General features: G+C 41.7%; 1 non-coding gene across 1 annotated transcript; it reads left to right on the top strand.

Moving 5' to 3' along the window:
* Nucleotides 1–3959: 3959 nt before the first annotated feature.
* On the top strand, nt 3960–4034 carry Trnas-cga. Its single transcript has one exon. It is a non-coding gene; the product is annotated as a tRNA-Ser (tRNA).
* The last annotated feature ends 15280 nt before the right edge of the window (nt 4035–19314 follow it).

Raw genomic sequence — 19314 nt, 5'->3', positions numbered from 1 at the left:
GACATCACACGCATCCATGACCGAGGCAGGATTCTAACCTGCGACCGTAGCGGTTGGGAGTGAAGTTGCGCATCATGCAGCCTATTGTGCACAGTGTGAGTCGTAACACGACGTCCTGTAGCTGTACGGAAAGCATTTTTCAACATGGTGGCGTTGCTGTCAGGGTTCCTCAGAGCCATAATCCGTAGGTAACGGTCATCCACTGCAGTAGTAGCCCTTGGGTGGCCTGAGCGAGGCATGCCATCGACAGTTCCTGTCTCTCTGTATATCCTCCATGTCCGAACAACATGGCTTTGGTTCACTACGAGACGCCTGGACACTTCCCTTGTTGAGAGTCCTTCCTGGCACAAAGTAACAATGCGGCCGCGATCGAACCGCAGTATTGACCGTCTACGCATGGTTGAACTACAGACAACACGAGCCGTGTACCTAATTCCTAGTGGGATGACTGGAACGATCGGCTGTCGGACCCACTTCGTCTAATATGCGCTGCCCATACATGGTTGTTTACGTCTTTGGGCGAGTTTACTACTGTGCCAGTAATACAATATTCACAGTCAACGTCTGTCTTCCGGAGTTCTGGGAACAGGGGCGACTCACAACGTTTTTTGATATCTGTTTATTACTAAATAACTAAAACGACCTCCGAGTCACAGTTCCAGGTCGCCTATCTAACGGCTTCAAGTTTAACAGAAAACTGATATTCATTATTTCGTGTAATTACTGACCGATGAAATGTAACCGTTATATATTTTATTCCTTCGCGAAGTGGTAGCTATCCGACTTTACTTACATCAATAATAGCGTGCTATACGATAGAGTGCAATGGTCGTTATGCAGCAGTTAATCAACCACTTACAATATCTGCATATTAACTGAACGATCAGGGTCTTTGGCCACTGTATTGCAACGGAACACTGTCGCGATGAGACAAACAAATTAGAAATGCAGATTAACTTGTTATATTTGTGCAGATCGCAGATGCGAAGTTAATCACTACAGAAATCATTCAAAATTGCATCTAATGGGACAACACAAGTTGGATAGTGCAATCTGACAAAAAGTGCTTTAGTCAGAAAGTGGATTATGCTTTCAAGAAAAGAGCGACACTTAATTCTCTGAACTCTCGAAACGTGTGCTGAGCAGCACCAGTCATCACCGAGATGGTGGCAGGAAATGGCTGCTCTGACGTCCTCACGACCACGAGCTGCCCAGTTGACGTCACCACCACAAGTGGCTCCAAATTACGCACCACACCTTATGAAAAACTCTACACCCTTGGGAGGACTCCTAACAATTTCCAATGCGACCAACGTAAATTTCACTTTATTTACGAGAATACGGGCAACCCTGCTGAAATTTTTCATTCTTGGCTTGCAGAACACATCTTAACGTGCAAGAGATTGATCGATCGCTTCGCACTGAAGCGCGGATGTGAGCAAGAGTTATTGGATTTGATGAAAAAAATCTGGAGTGAATTTTCTCACATTGGCCGAACAGACCCGCAGCAACCCGTTCTTCGATCTGCATCCAGCGAGTTGAATTCTTCGTGATAAACGGAGCACTAGGGACTTGCAGTGGCTAAGCGCAGGCAGCCTTCAGAGGGGAAGACCAGTGGAATTTGTCGACAAAGAGCGGAGCAGTAGTCTTCTGAAGTGCACTCTGCCTCATCTCCAGTGATCAAACAAGACCACGGGACGAACACCTGGGCCCACTCGTTTCTAGCGAGGTAATGTGAATGAAGCCTTCTTCCTGAGTTAGTAAGCCGCGTACTATCCTCGAAAATAGTCAAGAAGTAAGCAGAAAAATAAATGTTGCAGACCTGTACGTAACTGACATGTCACACCGAGCTTAAAATTTAAAATGCTGTCGTGGAAATGGTAATGAGCGGACGGCATTGTGGGCGGGAGTCCCCCATTCGGGGAAGTCCGGCCAACGAGGGCAAGTACTTATTGCACTCGATGCTACATTGGGCGACATGCACGTCGGAGATGGGGATGAAATGATGATAAGGACAACACAACACCCAGTCCCTAGGCGGAGAAAATCTCTTGACCCAGCCGGGAATCGAACCCGGGCCTCTTAGCATAGCATTCCGCCGCGCTGACCACTCAGCTAACGGGGGCGGAGAAGTGCTGTCGTAATATGTCCATTAGGAGGTTTAATCTTACGCTGAAGGTTTAACGGTACAAGATAGGTATTAAGCATAGTAACTGTGTACAATTATGTGTTTATGTGAAGCGTAACTCACGGCACGCAAACTATCCAGACTATACATATCCGGTATCTGAGAATCGGAGCACTTAGGAACTTCCATCAAACTTTATAGATACTGGACGTACTGGTAATTTCAAATCTTTTCCAAGCTTTTTCTCGGTGCCCGGCCACATCAAAATAGTCTAAGAAAACATAATTATCTCTTACTACATTTTCGCTGTTCATGCAGCAAAAGCTCAGTTTTAATTTATTACTTCTTTACTACTAACTCTCTTCGCAACAAATTTTGCAGACAATATCCCTGTACACCACTGTGTGAACAATGAAATATCATATCATTGTAAGGCACAGTACAGGAGATACGACGTTACAAACTTTGAGCTTCTCTTGAAATAGAACTGCTTTATACATGAGAGTTCGATTCTTTAAAGAATCGAAGGGTGTGCATGATGGGGGTGGGGATACAGGTCGACGTGTAGTGGAAATCTCTGTCACTTGGGAGTAACTGTGTCGACTAAAAGAATGAAACTGATCTGCATTCCCTGATGAAGCCCACTCCAGAACTAGATAATGTAAGGTAGAAGACGCACAGTTCAAGCAGTTGTATGTAACCAAATACTCCCTTTTCAATCCATCGTGGAACACAACTAGAAATACAGAACAGTTAAACACAGTTTTTGAGTTGAAGTTTACTACGCACAGGCTGAATATCTAATATGCGCAGAAACGTGACCTGTATAAAATACAGAAAATGTACGTATGAAACATCTTCCTACATTTGATTTACACATCCATTTAGTCAATAAGCAGTAGACTTTGGAGGGATCGGTGCGTGATCTCTATCAACCTCAGTCATCATCACCTTTGCATATGAATGGCATAAGATTCCTTTGGAAACGATACAGGATCTGTATTTATTTATTCCAATTCGACTAAAAGCCACGTTGCATTCCAACGGGTTTCCTACATCGCATTAGATATTTTTGTCCAACTTCTGTAGTCTGGATAATTTGTGTGCCTTGATTTACGCTGTGTAAAGACATATATATACTATCTTAACTTAAATACTTACCTTAGTGTATTACACCTCTGACGTTACTGATAGATGTTAATGATTAGATTATGAAACCGTTTTAAGTTTTTCGATTAATAACCATATAGATACTGAAAAATCTAATACTTGTTGATGCTGGAAGCCGTTGCATGGGCAACCTTCGACTGAGATTCGATGACCGCTTAACCATTTAGTGGTATAGATCAACGGCGAGGCTGTGTGATTATAACAGCGATATTCGGAAAGGGCTTGTGCCCGGAACGACCAGCCGCACACGAAACTTCATGGTTCGTGGCCACAATATGTGGCAAATAAGTGGCTCAACACTGTGTGAAGCTACCATATAATGGAAAGTATCCTTCAGTTCAGAATGATATTTTCACTCTGCAGCGGAGTGTGCGCTGATATGAAACTTCCTGGCAGATTGAAACTGTGTACCGGACCGAGACTCGAACTCGGAACCTTTGCCTTTTGCGGGCAAGTGCTCTACCAACTGAGCTACCCAAGCACGACTCACGCCCCATCCTCATAGCTATACTTCCGCCAGTACCTTGTCTCCTACTTTCCAAACTTTACAGAAGCTCTCCTGCGTGCTACTGTAAAGCTCTCCTGCGACCTTCTGTAAGGTTTGGATGGTAGGAGACGAGGTACTGGTGGCAGTAAAGCTGTGAGGACGGGGCCTGAGTCGTGCTTGGATAGCTCAGTTGGTAGAGCACTTGCCCGCGAAAGGCAAAGGTCCCGAGTTCGAGTCTCGGTCCGGCACCCAGTTTTAATCTGCTAGGAAGTATCCTTCAGTCGCTCGACGTCAGTTGGCAAGTAGAACTCTACACAAGGCTCCCATCCAAGTTACAGCCGTCTTTCGTTTGATTTATAACTGAAAATCTTTGTGCATTTTGCTCCCAACCTGGTTCGTTTAGATGATGCACCTGCATTAAATCTCTATATCATGATCATTTTGGGAACGAATTTGTTAATTTTTTTCTTCTAATTCGTCGTTTCTGAGCTACAGAAAATTTGTGATGGCTCTGTTACCGTTTGATTGTGTGACATATGGTACACAATCTTTCCTTTGTTTCAGAATTATCTGCCCTCATTTGATTTTCAGGTACCAAAATTTTTCGAAAACCAAACTTTTAGAATGGATAGTTTACATAGCTGAAATCTTAAATTTTCCATCCAAGCAGGCAACTTCCTCGAAAGAAGAGATACATTTTGGAGCCTAGCAATCGTCCTCAACCAGGCAGCGTAGAACATGGACTTACAGTCCCTTTTTGTCGTCAGCCAAACGTACGTCTTGACAGAGTAAGTGCGTCAGCTCTTGGTTGTTCTTTTTGTAGAGGTTGAAGAACGAATGCCTGTGGCAGCGTTCCGCAGGAACGGAAAACACAAAAAGGCCCGGTGCACTGGTGTCGGGAGGCACTCCTGTCTGGACAGCCGCAGGGCGCAGCTGTCTGCTTCAGGGAGACAGGTGCGGAGAACAAAGGGGTGGAGCCGGGTCGTCTAACAGAGACAAACATGTCGACGTCTGCTGCCCTGGGCGGCTACTTGAGCCCGGTCAAAGCAACAGACACACACAGTGCTCGTACGTTCCTGAGGGCGCATGCGTCTGCATGTGCGCGTATTGTTGACAGCTGTTACTGTCGCTGCCTAAAGTGCTCCTTGTTGAGCACCTGATGCGAGGTATCCTCCAACATACAGGAGCAAAATTCTCCCCGCTACTCTATAGGCTCACGTAAACGATCAAACGTGTTTGACAAAATTGATCTTATCTAGCCACGGATTTGCCAAGCAACCCGTACACGTTCAAACAATGTTCGTCAGTTTAACGTCACTTTGAAGCAGACGCTATTCGTGTTGGTGTGTGTTTTGAGTGTAATGAGTACGGCCACAGTTGCATACAAAGCCGTCCTGTCATTGACTTTGCCACTGTGAAGAAGAAGAAAACACGACTCTGGTCCGGGAAATGGCTTAAAATGATTTACCCATGAAAGTATGTTAAAGGAAATATTACTCTTAGAACCCGATGGTTACATCAACTTTATTCGAATGGACAATGAAACTTTTTAACACTAGGACCGCCAAGTGGTCAATTTGACAACTTTTTATATTTTAACATGTTATTATTCGGTCAGTTTCTAATCTATGAAGTTGTGAATTAATGACTTTTCCTAAATGTTTATGTAGATCATATAAATACTTCAATATTTATTTTATCTTCATTAGTTTTCTTTGAATGACCATTTATACTTAAAACCGTCGAGTGGCCACTTCGACCACATTATATGTATATTTGAAAACAGATTATTTAAAGATTGTTGTGCGTCACTCCCGGGATTTATTCTTAGCACTCGTCAACAATGTACTAAATATGTTGGTTACTGAAGTTTATTCGCATTGTTTGAATTTAAAAACTCCTTATCAGTGTTTTCCATATATTCCCATCCTCTCCGATTCTGCATAGAACCTCCTCATTCCTTACCTTATCAGTCCACCCAATTTTCAACATTCGTCTATAGCACCACATCTCAAATGCTTCGATTCTTTTCTGTTCCGGTTTTCCCACAGTCCATGTTTCACTACCATACTCCAGACGTACATCCTCAGAAATTTCTTCCTCAAATTAAGGCCGGTATTTGATATTAGTAGACTTCTCTTGGCCAGAAATGCCTTTTTTGCCATAGCGAGTCTGCTTTTGATGTCCTCCTTGCTCCGTCCGTCATTGGTTATTTTACTGCCTAGGTAGCAGATTTCCTTAACTTCATTGACTTCGTGACCATCAATCCTGATGTTAAGTTTCTCGCCGTTCTCATTTCTACTACTTCTCATTACCTTCGTCTTTCTCCGATTTACTCTCAAACCATACAGTGTACTCATTAGACTGTTCATTCCATTCAGCAGATCATTTAATTCTTCTTCACTTTCACTCAGGATAGCAATGTCATCAGCGAATCGTATCATTGATATCCTTTCACCTTGTATTTTAATTCCACTCCTGAACCTTTCTTTAATTTCCATCTTTGCTTCCTCGATATACAGATTGAAGAGTAGGGGCGAAAGGCTACAGCCTTCTCTTACACCCTTCTTAATACGAGCACTTCGTTTTTGATCGTCCACTCTTATTATTCCCTCTTGGTTGTTGTACATATTGTATATGACCCGTCTCTCCCTATAGTTTACCCCTACTTTTTTCAGAATCTCGAACAGCTTGCACCGTTTTATATTGTCGAATGCTTTTTCCAGGTCGACAAATCCAATGAAAGTGTCTTGATTTTTCTTGAGCCTTGCTTCCATTATCAGCCGTAACGTCAGAATTGCCTCTCTCGTCCCTTTGCTTTTCCTAAAGCCAAACTGATCTTCACCTAGCGCATTCTCAGTTTTCTTTTCCATTCTTCTGTACCTTATTCTTGTAAGCAGCTTCGATGCATGAGCTGTTATGCTGATTGTGCGATAATTCTCGCACTTGTCAGTTCTTGCCGTCTTTGGAATTGTGTGGATGATGTTTTTCCGAAAGTCAGATGGCATATCGCCAGACTCATATATTCTACACACCAACGTGAATAGTCATTTTGTTGCCACTTCCCCCAATGATTTTAGAAATTCTGATGGAATGTTATCTATCCCTTCTGCCTTATTTGACCGTAAGTCCTCCAAAGCTCTTTTAAATTCCGATTCTAATACTGGATCCCCTATCTCTTCTAAATCGACTCCTGTTTCTTCTTCTATCACATCAGACAAGTCTTCACCCTCATAGAGGCTTTCAATGTATTCTTTCCACCTATCTGCTCTCTCCTCTGCATTTAACAGTGGAATTCCCGTTGCACTCTTAATGTTACCACCGTTGCTTTTAATGTCACCAAAGGTTGTTTTGACTTTCCTGTATGCTGAGTCTGTCCTTCCGACAATCATATCTTTTTCGATGTCTTCACATTTTTCCTGCAGCCATTTCATCTTAGCTTCCCTGCACTTCCTATTTATTTCATTCCTCAGCGACTTGTATTTCTGTATTCCTGATTTTCCCGGAATATGTTTGTACCTCCTCCTTTCATCAATCAACTGAAGTATTTCTTCTGTTACCCATGGTTTCTTCGCAGCTACCTTCTTTGTACCTATGTTTTCCTTCCCAACTTCTGTGAGGGCCCTTTTTAGAGATGTCAATTCCTCTTCAACTGTACTGCCTACTGCGCTATTCCTTATTGCTGTATCTATAGCGTTAGAGAACTTCAAACGTATCTCGTCATCCCTTAGTACTTCTGTTACTGCTATTTTATTGTGTGGTATGTTATCTTTATAATGAGTTGAAGCTTTCTAATTGTCTCTTTCGTCACGCAGTTGCTGAATCAGAACCAAGCAGTAATATAAACAATTCTAGAGAAGGACCTACCCTGGGTAAAAAAAGAACTGCACCTCTTGTAAGTGGACCAATACAGAATAGACGTAGAAGAGGAGCGTTCACCTCCAGAACGGCTCAAAACTCCTGGGGAAGGACGGGATCACGGAGTGGACTGTAGCAGACTTCGGTGTTACTACTCCAGGTTGGATAAGTCAACAGAATATATTGAAAGAAACACGGGGACCTACTCCACACGCAAAGCGGCACGTCTCAAATGATAATGTTTCGAGTGCCTGGCGCCTTTTAGTTGATCAATCAATGTTGAAACACATAAAGAAATGCAAAGAAGCGGGGGGCACAACGGGTTCTTGGAAATGATTCCTGGAGTTTGCATTTAGAAGAATTAGATGCATTGAAGTAGATGAGTTGTGGTCGAAAAAGTGGGGAGCCCCACTTTTCACTGACACAATGACCAGAAACAGGTTTCGAGAAATTTTGAAATATCTGCGTTTTGATGAAAAAAATACGCGGTTGGTACGTTTGAAAAGTGACAAATTTGCATTTATATCAACTACTTGGAACCATTTTATAGAAAACTGTCAGCTGAATTACGTACCTGGATCAAACGTCACTGTGGACGCACAACTTTTCCCCAGCAGAACCAGGTGTCCGTATTTGCAACACATGCCGAATAAGCCTGATAAATTCGGGATCAAATTCTGGCTTCTAGCGGATGTAGAAATAAAATATCTTTTTAATGGGTTCCCTTATGTAGGAAAGAACGAACAGAGGGCACCTAACGGGTAACTTCCAGAACAAGTAGTAATGAAGTTCGTACCTCCATATCGAAATGTGACTACTGATAATTTTTTCACTACGGTCACACTTAGGCAGAGGCTGGAGAAAGAGAAAGCTAGTCTTGTCGGCACTATCAACCGTGCAAGAAAAGAAATTCCGAACACTATAAAAAAATTAAATCTCCTCTATATACGTCTGGTCTCTTGAAAAGGGAAGGTGGTACTCTGACTGTTTAACAAGGGAAAAAGAGCAAAAATGTTCTTCTGTATAGCACCATGCACACAGATGTTGAAATACAAAATAATTCGAAACACCTTCCCGAAACAGTGTGCTTCTACAATAGAAAAAAATTTGCTGTAGATGTCTTGGACCAGATGACGAGGAAATATTCTATCCTCTCTGGTACTCGTCGACGGTCTGTACACGTATTTCACAGTATCCTTGATTTAGCAGCCAGCAACATATGGATCATTTTCGAGCTAGTGACAGGCATCAAAATAAGTAGGAGAAATTTCATCCTAAATCTAGCAGAAGAATTACGTAGAGCCTATATGGAAACCAAAAATCAGGAAAGGATGCCAAGGGATGGAAAAGAAAAGGAAGAAAAAGACGATGGTGATTAAGAAAGAGAAGAAGCGGAAATTCCTGCGGAAGTAAGAAAACAATGCCAAACGAGGAAATGCAGAAACAAGACAAATGAAGTGTGCAGTAAATGTAAGAGATATGTTTGTGGGCCGTGTACATATAAAGTAACAAAGACAATAGTTTCTAATGCTTGTAAGTAGGATTAGGTACTATACATGGTCATATTTTATGATTGGTCTTTCTCTTAATTTGTTTATGGGTACTTAGTTTCTCCAGTAAGATTAATTTATATTAATTTTAAAATTACTACAATACAATTAGTATGGTTGCAGATAAATATTGTGAACTATGTTCTTTAATATTAGCAATATTATGTTCCCATTGCTGTTGTAAAATACAATGATATTGTTATAAATAAATGGAAATTAAACGTTATTAAAGTGATACATTGTTATCAATGTCATTAATATTTACATTAAACAGCACAGCATGTACTTAAAAGAAAGTGGTCGCTTTGACCACATCGGCGGTTCTAAGTATAGTACTAGTTCCGGCGGTTCTAGTGTTAAAACTTATTAAGTCCCTCCTAAAAGAGAAAACTTGTCTGTCATGTTCTTTCTTGTCTAGCCACGGATGTGTCAAGCAAGTCCTTGCACGTACTACGAAACCTTTTAAATTTAACCTTACTTTTGAAGCAGACACTTTTCGTGAATGGACCAGGGAATAGTTTAAAATGAGAAATACGCAACCAAAAAAAAAAAAAAAAAAGCCTTGTGACTAGGGCCTCCCGTCGGGTAGACCGTTCGCCGAGTCCAAGTCTTTCGATTTGACGCCAGTTCGGCGACTTGCGTGTCAATGGGGATGAAATGATAATGGGAAACCTGTTAATGGAAATGATTCACTCAGAACCTGATGATTACATCAACTTTCTGCGGATGGACGGTGACCAGTTTAATAACTTGTTTAGCGTTACTTCACCCTGACATTGAAAAAGAATACACAATTATGTGAAAATTTATTGCCTTCTACTCGGTCCTGTAATGACAGGTCATTAAAACACCGCAACGTGGAAATATCCGAGGGGTGGTGGAAATGTTTTTGGCCCGAGACAGTTACCGTAATGTCTCGCACAAACATCACCTAACATAATAGCGTAGGCTTCCTCGGCCAGAGTCAGCCGACATAAAAGATTTATCGATATGGTACTGAGTCATAACGTATAAAACCAACGTTACGGCCACGGCTGCAGCTGCCTTCTTCTGAGTCTATTGGTGCGTTCTAGCTTTGCAGTGTCCTTTATATTTTGTTATCACTGTTCACTGCACATACCATTACTTCATAATTTTATGAAAGACAGTTTATTTCAATGGTCACTTAAACTATCTTTTTAAAATAATGACACAATGGCATGCGCAGTGAACAGTAATAACAAAATATAAGGGACACTGCATAGCAGGAACGCACCATTAGACCCAGAAGAGGGCCGCAGCAACGGTGGCCGAAATGTTGGTTTTCTCCAGCAGTAGTTTTATACAATATGACGCAGTACCATTCCCAGAAAACTTTTTTGTTAACACCACCTACGTTTATGGTAACTCTTTGTGGATATTCAAGTCAAATTTCGTGGCTCCAACTTCGTTAATCTTGCCAACAGTGTGCGTTGTATACCGTAGTGTAAGCAAAATGGCCAATATCGAGAGAATAAAGAGCCGTGCTGTGGTTGCATATCCTCATTTGAAGGGAATGACGCCCACGGAAATTGCAGAGGACATGTGGAGTACACTGATGCACTGTGTTTCGTCTTATTCAACAGTGAAAAACTGAGTGTCCGACTTCAAACGTGAAAGAAAGTATGTGAAAGATGCGCCAAGGAGCGGAAGGCGTGTCACCGTTGCCACCGATGAAACAGGAGTCACGATACGATTTTGCAGGATCGTAGAACAACGTTGCAGCACATTTAAACCACATTTGGAATCTACAATGGCCGTGATCATGACATTGTTATGGATATTTTGGGAATGCGGACAGTTTCATCTCGATAGGTCCCGAAAGACGTGAATGCAGATTGGAGACGGGAGCGTGTGCAGTGTTGTAAGGAAATCGTCCTCCAATTTGAAGCGGATGAAGACGGCTTTCTTGCAAGTTATGTGACAGTGGACGAAACGTGGATTCACCACTTTGATTCTGAGACAAAAGAACAGACACAACAATGGGAACATTCTTCATCCCCTACCTTAAAAATATTCCGGGTGCAAAAATAAGCCGGTGAGGTGATGGCATCGGTCTTTTGGGACGCAGAAGGCGTAGTCATGGTGGATTACTTGCAAAAGGGCGTAACTATCAATGCACTGTACTGTTTGACAGTCCTGCGCCATTTGAGAGAACAGATAAAGAAAAAAAGGCTTGGAAAATTGACGCGCATCAGGACAACACATCGGTGCATAAAGCCCTCGGTTGTTACTTCATCAGCCATATTCTCCTGATTTGACTCCATCAGACTTTTTTCTCTTCCCAAACCTAAAAAAAGACCTCGAAGGACGACGAAGATTTGACAGTGATGATGCAGTGATTGATGCTGTAAAGGCTTGGTTGGACTTTGAAATCGAAGACCTTTCATTTGAATGGTGTGCACAAGTTTTCTAAGCGTGCCCACAAGTGTATTAGTGTACATGGGTATTATATTGAAATATAAAGTGGTATTATGATATTTCAGTCATTCCTTATTTGTTAGGCTAGAAACTTTTCGCCCCCTCCACTCCCCGTATAGCTCATATCTTCCGTGGAAGATATGGGATTTCTTTTATTTCATTACACTCCGCCTGTGTGTCACTGTATGTGTAAAATATTGATTTTGTTCATAACGTCTTCATGCGTAATATATGGCTGGGAAAGATGTGGTACCTCTACCACTGTGGTAATTGTCGGTGCTATTTTGTTATTATACTTGATCGTAGTTTTGATAGTAGTAGAAACACCGATACAGTGAGATAAATAGTAATAAAACAGTTTTTCACTGAACATACGCTGCGAAACGGCAACACAAGCAACTTCAGCTATCTTATCTAACTTTGTCACTTGAAGTTTCTCTCAGACACGTCAATCACGGTCTATGCTTGACAAACATGTCAAACTGCACCGTACACCGTACACGGTCAAATATTTGGCAACCATAGATAAGCTTGAGAAAATGTTTGATCGTTTACGGGGGCGTTATGACATTTAGTACCATGTTTCGTCGCGTGAGGTACACGTGTGTGGGCAAAGCTTTCCAAATTGGCTGTCCCGAAACCCCGGGGTGTCGCGACACTAATAAATTCAGAATATAGAACAAATGAAAGATTTATGACAAAATAATACAAAATATACTTTTCTTCATCCGGAGTAATCCGATGTCAAGAATTAAATGAGTGGTCGGGATGCACAATTCCACTATTTTGTGCATGTAACGTCTATTTATGGAACTAGATGTCTTCCTTTGGCTGCTGTACATGGCGCTCTCTATCGATCCATGCCGTAACCAGCAGCAGTAGTGGGACATTGCAAACTTTTCTTTCAGTCTGTATATTTCTTTCGTTGGTGATTTGTGTCGTTATTTTATTTGCTTCAAAGCGACATGCAGAAGTCAACAGAAACAGATAAATTTATCGCCAGAAGGAGACTGTCGGAGCTTATGAAACATCAGATGCAGAGCAAAGTTAAGTATGTCTCTGTAACTTTAATTTAATAGATACAAAACAACAATGAAATAGTACCTCTCAGTCCTCTGTTTTTTTTTTACACCATCATGGAGTTCGTATTCGTCTGGAAATGCTTTTGCTGTTGTGATTAATGTAAAAAAAAGTTAAACGTACAATTTCGAGGAATTGAAATGAGCAAAAAGGCCGTAAATTTATTTTGCGTCTGAGCTAATATAGATTTCAAATGTTTGTCAAAAGCTGACGTGAGTCATAATTCATAATAGTAGTATTAAAATGTTTTGTCTCTATGGAAAGGTATTTAGCGTACCATTATACTGTACTTAGAAATGAAATATAAAAATTGATATGTATTTATAATATTATATGTTACAATTGAATCTTTTTATTAAAATGAATACGGTATCATAGCCAACCGTACCAGGTACAGACCTTGGCACGAGAGCTACTGCTGTTGTCCCACAGCTGCAGCAACAGTTACTGGAGCCAGGCAACTGCTGACAACACGAGTGCCACGACACCTCAACTCATTTGCCACCGGCATCCCGGAGCACGTGGGTAAGAGACCGCCAGCCTGCAGCTCTAGCCAGTTCTTGACCAGCGGTCGAGCCGCTCCAGTTAGCCACAGTCGATGATCATCACAGTGCAGTTGCAACTTTCTACACATAGTAGTACATCAGAACTGGCCTCAATATTTATATTCATTTCTTATTGTGAACAGTTAAACTGTTTAACTTACCAAGCTTTGCCAAGGATTTCGCCGAGGAAGTAGACTGTAATATTTCTCTCGGTAAAATCAGTGAAAAAACAGTCTACATCGCGATGGTTATTTTGTTAAAATGACCGGTTTCGGCCTAGTCTAAGGCCATCTTCAGACAGAACCATCAGCTGAAGCTGACGATGCATAGAACAGTCAGTTGACCTCAGTCGCAGTTTCAGCTTCTGTGGGCTCGAGCTCCGTCTTGTATGAGCTACATCATGTCGAAATCAGGGTCACTTCGGATAATGGGGATGAAATCGTCTTCCAAAACCCACACGTACTGTTCGGTAGTCAAAGTCCCATCAACGAAAATCGCACCTGTTATTCCGTGACTGCACACTGCACACTAACAGTCACCTGTTGAGGGTGAGGATACTTCTAGATCACCAAATGTGGATTTTCAGTCTGCCAAATGCGCCAGTTTTGCTTACTGACGAACCCATCCAGATGAAAGTGGTCTTCGTTGCTAAACCAAACCATACAAATTCCCGTCATGACCCGCGGCCAACCGTGCAGTGTGATCGCTCTAACACAAACCCTTGAGAAGTTATGACGATTTTATTACATATAGTTCAATAACTGTCACTCTGTATTAGGAGGGTGTCACCATGAGGATCCCTGACCTAGAGGAATATTAACTAGCCATTGTCTGGTCATAAGAATATTTTGGAATGGTCTCACAGAGGTTGTCATTTTGTCTGATTAAGTATGTGGAAAAGGACAACGTTTAGTTCTCCTTTTTATTTTAATGGAAATAGTCAACAGTGATCGCAACTGACGTTTTATTTCTGGTGATTCCCTCATAGGAATTTCACGTAACATTTCATTGTAACTCACTCATCTGAATATGGTGTACTAATACTCAAACCTGTGAGCAGAAATGAAACATCATTGGCTACGGTGACTGACCATTTTCAGTAAAACAAGATAAAGCTGCCGTTCCCAAAACACAAAATTATTAACTTTTTTATGTCTTCTTGATATCATCATCCTATTTATTTTCCACAACTATCCTTGAGAAATTATTACTGTAAGGTGGATGAGTGAATATGAATGCACCAGTAGTAGTCAGAGTGTTTTGTTTCCTGAGTAGTATAGTTATAAATTCACTATCTATGGATATCCAGAGCTTTCGCACTTTTTTATTTCGTGGGATCCAGGTGCAGTAACGGAAGCAGAATCCACTTCCCAGCGGGCGACCATTGGCCGTTTTCTGAGACATTTTTGTAGCGGCCACTGACCCAAGAACTCTCACCTGAATCTATCTCTTATTGCCCCTATGTCTCCTCTTCATCGGCTTTACCTTCTCCTCTCACCTCTGCCTATCCATCTCCTCTTCCCCCCTCTCTTTGTCACTCACCTTCTCTCAGTCCACCTCCTCCTCTTCCTCCCTCTCTGTGCCCATGTCCTCTTACCCTTATGTTTTCATTTTCTTCTTCCCCTCTCTGTCCATGTCGGCCTCACCCTCTGTCAGTACATCACCGCCTGTCTCATCTCTCTGTCCATTTCCTCCTCTTTACATCGTCTGCCTATCCCCTCCTCCCCACTCCCTGTTTTTCTGCTCCCCTTTCTCCATCCAAATCGCTCTCGCCTTCAATCTGTCTGTCCCCTCCTGCGTGATACCTGCGTCCATGTCTTCCTTCTCCCTGTCTGTCTGTTCACCTCTTCTTCCCCAGTTCTCTGACCACGTTATTACACCAACCGCAATAAAAGGTTTCTGATCCGTGTCCACGTAATATTTCTTTCCAGACAGTGAGTAATGTGTACCATGTTTGGTTGAAGTCTATCCAAGGGTTTAGGAGGAGCTTTTTACCTACGGCTTTGCCAAAGTACACATGTGTCACATATATTTAACACCTGCTTAACATATTTCACACACATTTGTACACATATTTCATCTGTATCTGTAGCTAATTTCGCCCTGCAGTTTCATTTTCACGCAGCTCAGTCACTATGTCGTCGTATCTCCTCAACAATGAGTTGTACAATGATGTAATTCAATAGTACTGTTGACAAGACTTGAATGAACTGTGACTGGACCGCGAACAGCTGGGAACTGACGTACAAGAACACGTGTTAAACCTCGGAAATGCTACAATGATAATGGCTAGGTACCAGCCGAAATCTAGATTACTTTAATAAAGCCTGAAAGGAAAGGGCGACTGACTGCTGTGCTCCATCATCTTGAAATGTGTTTACATATTACTTGCTGTTTATTTGGGTCAGTAGGTAAGGTGACGGAAAGCTAATTTCACTGAGGTGCACCGGAAGGAATGAAACCCAACTTGGACAGAGTCATTAATCCAGTTATGAAAGCAAAAGTGAACCATAGGCTGTGGGGAAACCGGAAAACAACCGATTCGATGCGTTTGAGTTGTGGTGCTATAGAAGGATATGTGGACCGACAAGATAAGCAACAAGGAGGTTCGGAGCAGAATCGGCACGAAGTGAAACATGTGTGGAACATTGACACAAAGAAGAGGCAGGGTGACAGGACATGTGTGACGATATCGGGGAATAAATTCCATGGTGCCACAGGGAGGTGTAGAGGTTAAAAAACAAATACCTGAGGACGTTGGCTGCAAGTGCTATTCCGTAATAAAGAGGTTTGCGTACGTGAGGAATTCGTCGTGGGCTGCTTCAAATCAATCAGCAAACTGGTGACACACACACAAACAAAAAAAAGAGAAAGGTGAAAGCAACTGCTCGAAGAAGAGAGGTCGCAAGAGTTTGTTCAGCACTGTGGCAGGTACCAGCCGTGTTCCCGCAACGCCGTGTGAGTTTCAGGACTGACGAGGAGACGCGTCCCTCCGCGACAAAGCAACGCACCTCCCGGGCAGCTGTGGAGAGGCTGCAGCGGGCGGCACACAGGGCCGGCGGGTCGCCCGCGGATGCGCTAACTCAGCCTCACGCCGTGTCGAGCGCTGCTGTCTGTCTCTCTGTTTTTACGTGGCCGGCGAGCTTTCGTGCGCAACGGACTGTGCTGCAGGAACACTCTGATGCGGCCAACCGCGGTGTAGGTTAACCTCCACTGCACTCTCTAGTATCCTTTGTTCTTCAGTCTACACTACTATATCAAGACAAGGCATTACTTAACGTTGTTACCAAATATCTTCAAAAAATTTTGACCAAATTACTTCACATTTTTACAGAATACTGTAATAAATATTTTGGTGGATATAGACCCTGTATTTTGAATATATGTAATTTAAATATGTATATAATATAAGAACATTTTAAGAAGCTGTTAAACGCTGAGAGGCAGGTACACGAGGAAAAAACAAATAATGGAGAAATTAAGAGAAGTTGGGAAGCAGAATTAGGAAAAATTACGCGGGAAGAAATGGAAAAAGCTGTGAAGAAGATGAATGAGGGGAAGCCCCAGGACCTGATGAAGTATCAGTGGACATGATAACAGCAGCAGGTCCAGTAGGAATGCAGAGGCTCTATAGAGTAATATCAAGCATGTGGAGAAATAGTACAATACCTGACGATTGGAGAAGACATTGTTCCCATCTTCAAAACAGGCAATAAAAGACTTTGAAAAACTACAGAGGAATAACCCTTACGAGTCATACAGCCACGATTTTTGAAAGAATTTTACAAAGTCACGTAAGTTCAAAATGGCCCTGAGCATTATGCGACTTAACTTCTGAGGTCATCAGTCGCCTAGAACTTAGAACTAATTAAACCTAACTAACCTAAGGACATCACACACATCCATGCCCGAGGCAGGATTCCTACCTGAGACCGTAGCGGTCGTTCGGTTCCAGACTGTAGCGTCTAGAACCGCACAGCCACTCCGGCTGGCAAAATCGAATAAGTGAAAAGATGGAAAAGGAGCTGAGTGAAGAACAGCATGGATTTAGGAAAGGACGAAGCACGATCGACCTGATATTTTCTATCCATCAACTGTTGGAAAAAAGTTGGGAGTATAACAAAAGTTTGATAATGGTTTTTATAGACATAGAAAAGGCATATGACTCAGTTAACAGGGAAAGACTCTGGGAAGAAAGGAAGAAGATAGATATAGAAGATGCATACATTAATGTTATAAAGACAATGTACAGAGGACACAATTGTAGAATAAGAACACCATTGGGGAACTCTGACTACTTCCAAATAAGACAAGGACTTAAGCAAGGAAGTATTCTATCTCCTGCACTTTTTAATGTTGTGATGGAGAGAATGAATAGGACAGTTAAAGATATACTAAAAGAAAAAGACGAAAAGATGATTTTTGCAGATTATATTGTAATATGGGGTGATAAAGAGGTAGATGTACAGTTACAGCTTGATGCGTGGAAGGAAGTAATGAAAACGTATGGATTAAAAATAAATAAAGATAAGAGTGAAGTAATGGTATTAGGAAGAGAGAGAGGGATCAACGGAAATATTACCTTAAATGGAGAACCCCTCAAAGTGGTAGAAAGTTTCACTTATTTAGGGAGTGAAATATCTAGGGATGGAAGAATAACTAACGAAATTAATAGGAGGTTACAGAAGGGAGGCAATTTCTACCAAACAATAAAACACCTGATTTGGAACAAGGAAGTTTCAGAAAAAGCAAAACTCCTTATGTATAAGAATTATTACTTCCCTGTTGTCACCTAGGGTGGAGAAACATGGAGAATGATACAAAGGGCTGGAGCACACTGGACGCAGAGGAAATGAAATTTCTCAGAGCAGTTAAGGGAAAAACAAGAATGGACAGAGTAAGGAATGTAGAGATTAGAAAGGACCTTAAACAAGAAGGTATGAGAGAAGAAATTGAAAAAAAAGAGATTAAGATGGTATGGCATGTTAAGAGGATGCAGGGGCGGAGACTCCCCCAAAGTAGGGAAGAACTAAAGATGGATGTTTCGCTCTACTTGGAAAGTGCATGCTATTGGAAAATAACTGCAACACATATATTACCGCCATGACATTCTAACCACTCAATGACTAATCAAAATCACGCCTTGCAAGTGCACAGCCATCATCTGGAGGCGAAACAAATGTCTGAAATTACTAATGGTAAGAAACAATATGGTGTTTTAAAAATAAAACATAGTGACAGGAAGCAGTGAAATGCCTTATACGGAAGAAACAGATTTAAACTAATAGCCTCTACATTTGCGCTGTTAAAGAGAAAGTCGTACAAGTGTCACAGTGGAAGATGTTTTGGGATATTTGCCATCGCTTTTATAATTATGCATGTGAGATGGAGGAGCGGCTGTACTTGTTGTTCGTAAGGTGACCGTTTGCGGACGCCACGTCCGACTGTGTTGGTGGGATATAAGTGAACCGTACATCGTCAGTTGCTTGTGCTCTTCGTGTAATATGGAGATATCACAAACAGTTGTGATCACACGGCGTTCAGTTGTTTGTTGCCCAGTCTAGTACATACTGAAACTACTGAGATAACAGGAATGCATCATCACGACCTAACTTAAGTACGGTGCGGAACAAAGAAACACTGAATAAGATTAGCATCTTCATTTGTGGAGAATACGAGAAGTTGATAATTTAAGCTGAATCACAAAGATAAAATCGGGATCAAGACACTTTACCTGATAAATCACAAAATCAAAGTCTCCTAACTATCGATCATGGCCTATTTCGCAACATATTTCTCCATGTGCTAACCTATTTTCCTAGATAAACCTACATTTCTGATAAATAGTAATTAACTGCATACAAAACATTATTACTTGCATAGTTCTACAATTATCATTTTATAATAAAGTTGTAGCGTGTTTATACTTGCAGGAAACATCCCATGTCGTCATCAGTTCTATGATTACGAACTCTTTATTGCCATTGAATAATTGCTTCCAGAAATAACTCACCAAGTGAACCCAGATGCCGTTTTCAACAGCAGCCACAGCACCTA

Source organism: Schistocerca americana, chromosome 2, assembly GCF_021461395.2.
Source record: "Schistocerca americana isolate TAMUIC-IGC-003095 chromosome 2, iqSchAmer2.1, whole genome shotgun sequence".
Lineage (NCBI taxonomy): Eukaryota > Metazoa > Arthropoda > Insecta > Orthoptera > Acrididae > Schistocerca > Schistocerca americana.
This window is presented reverse-complemented; position numbering and strand designations above follow the sequence as displayed.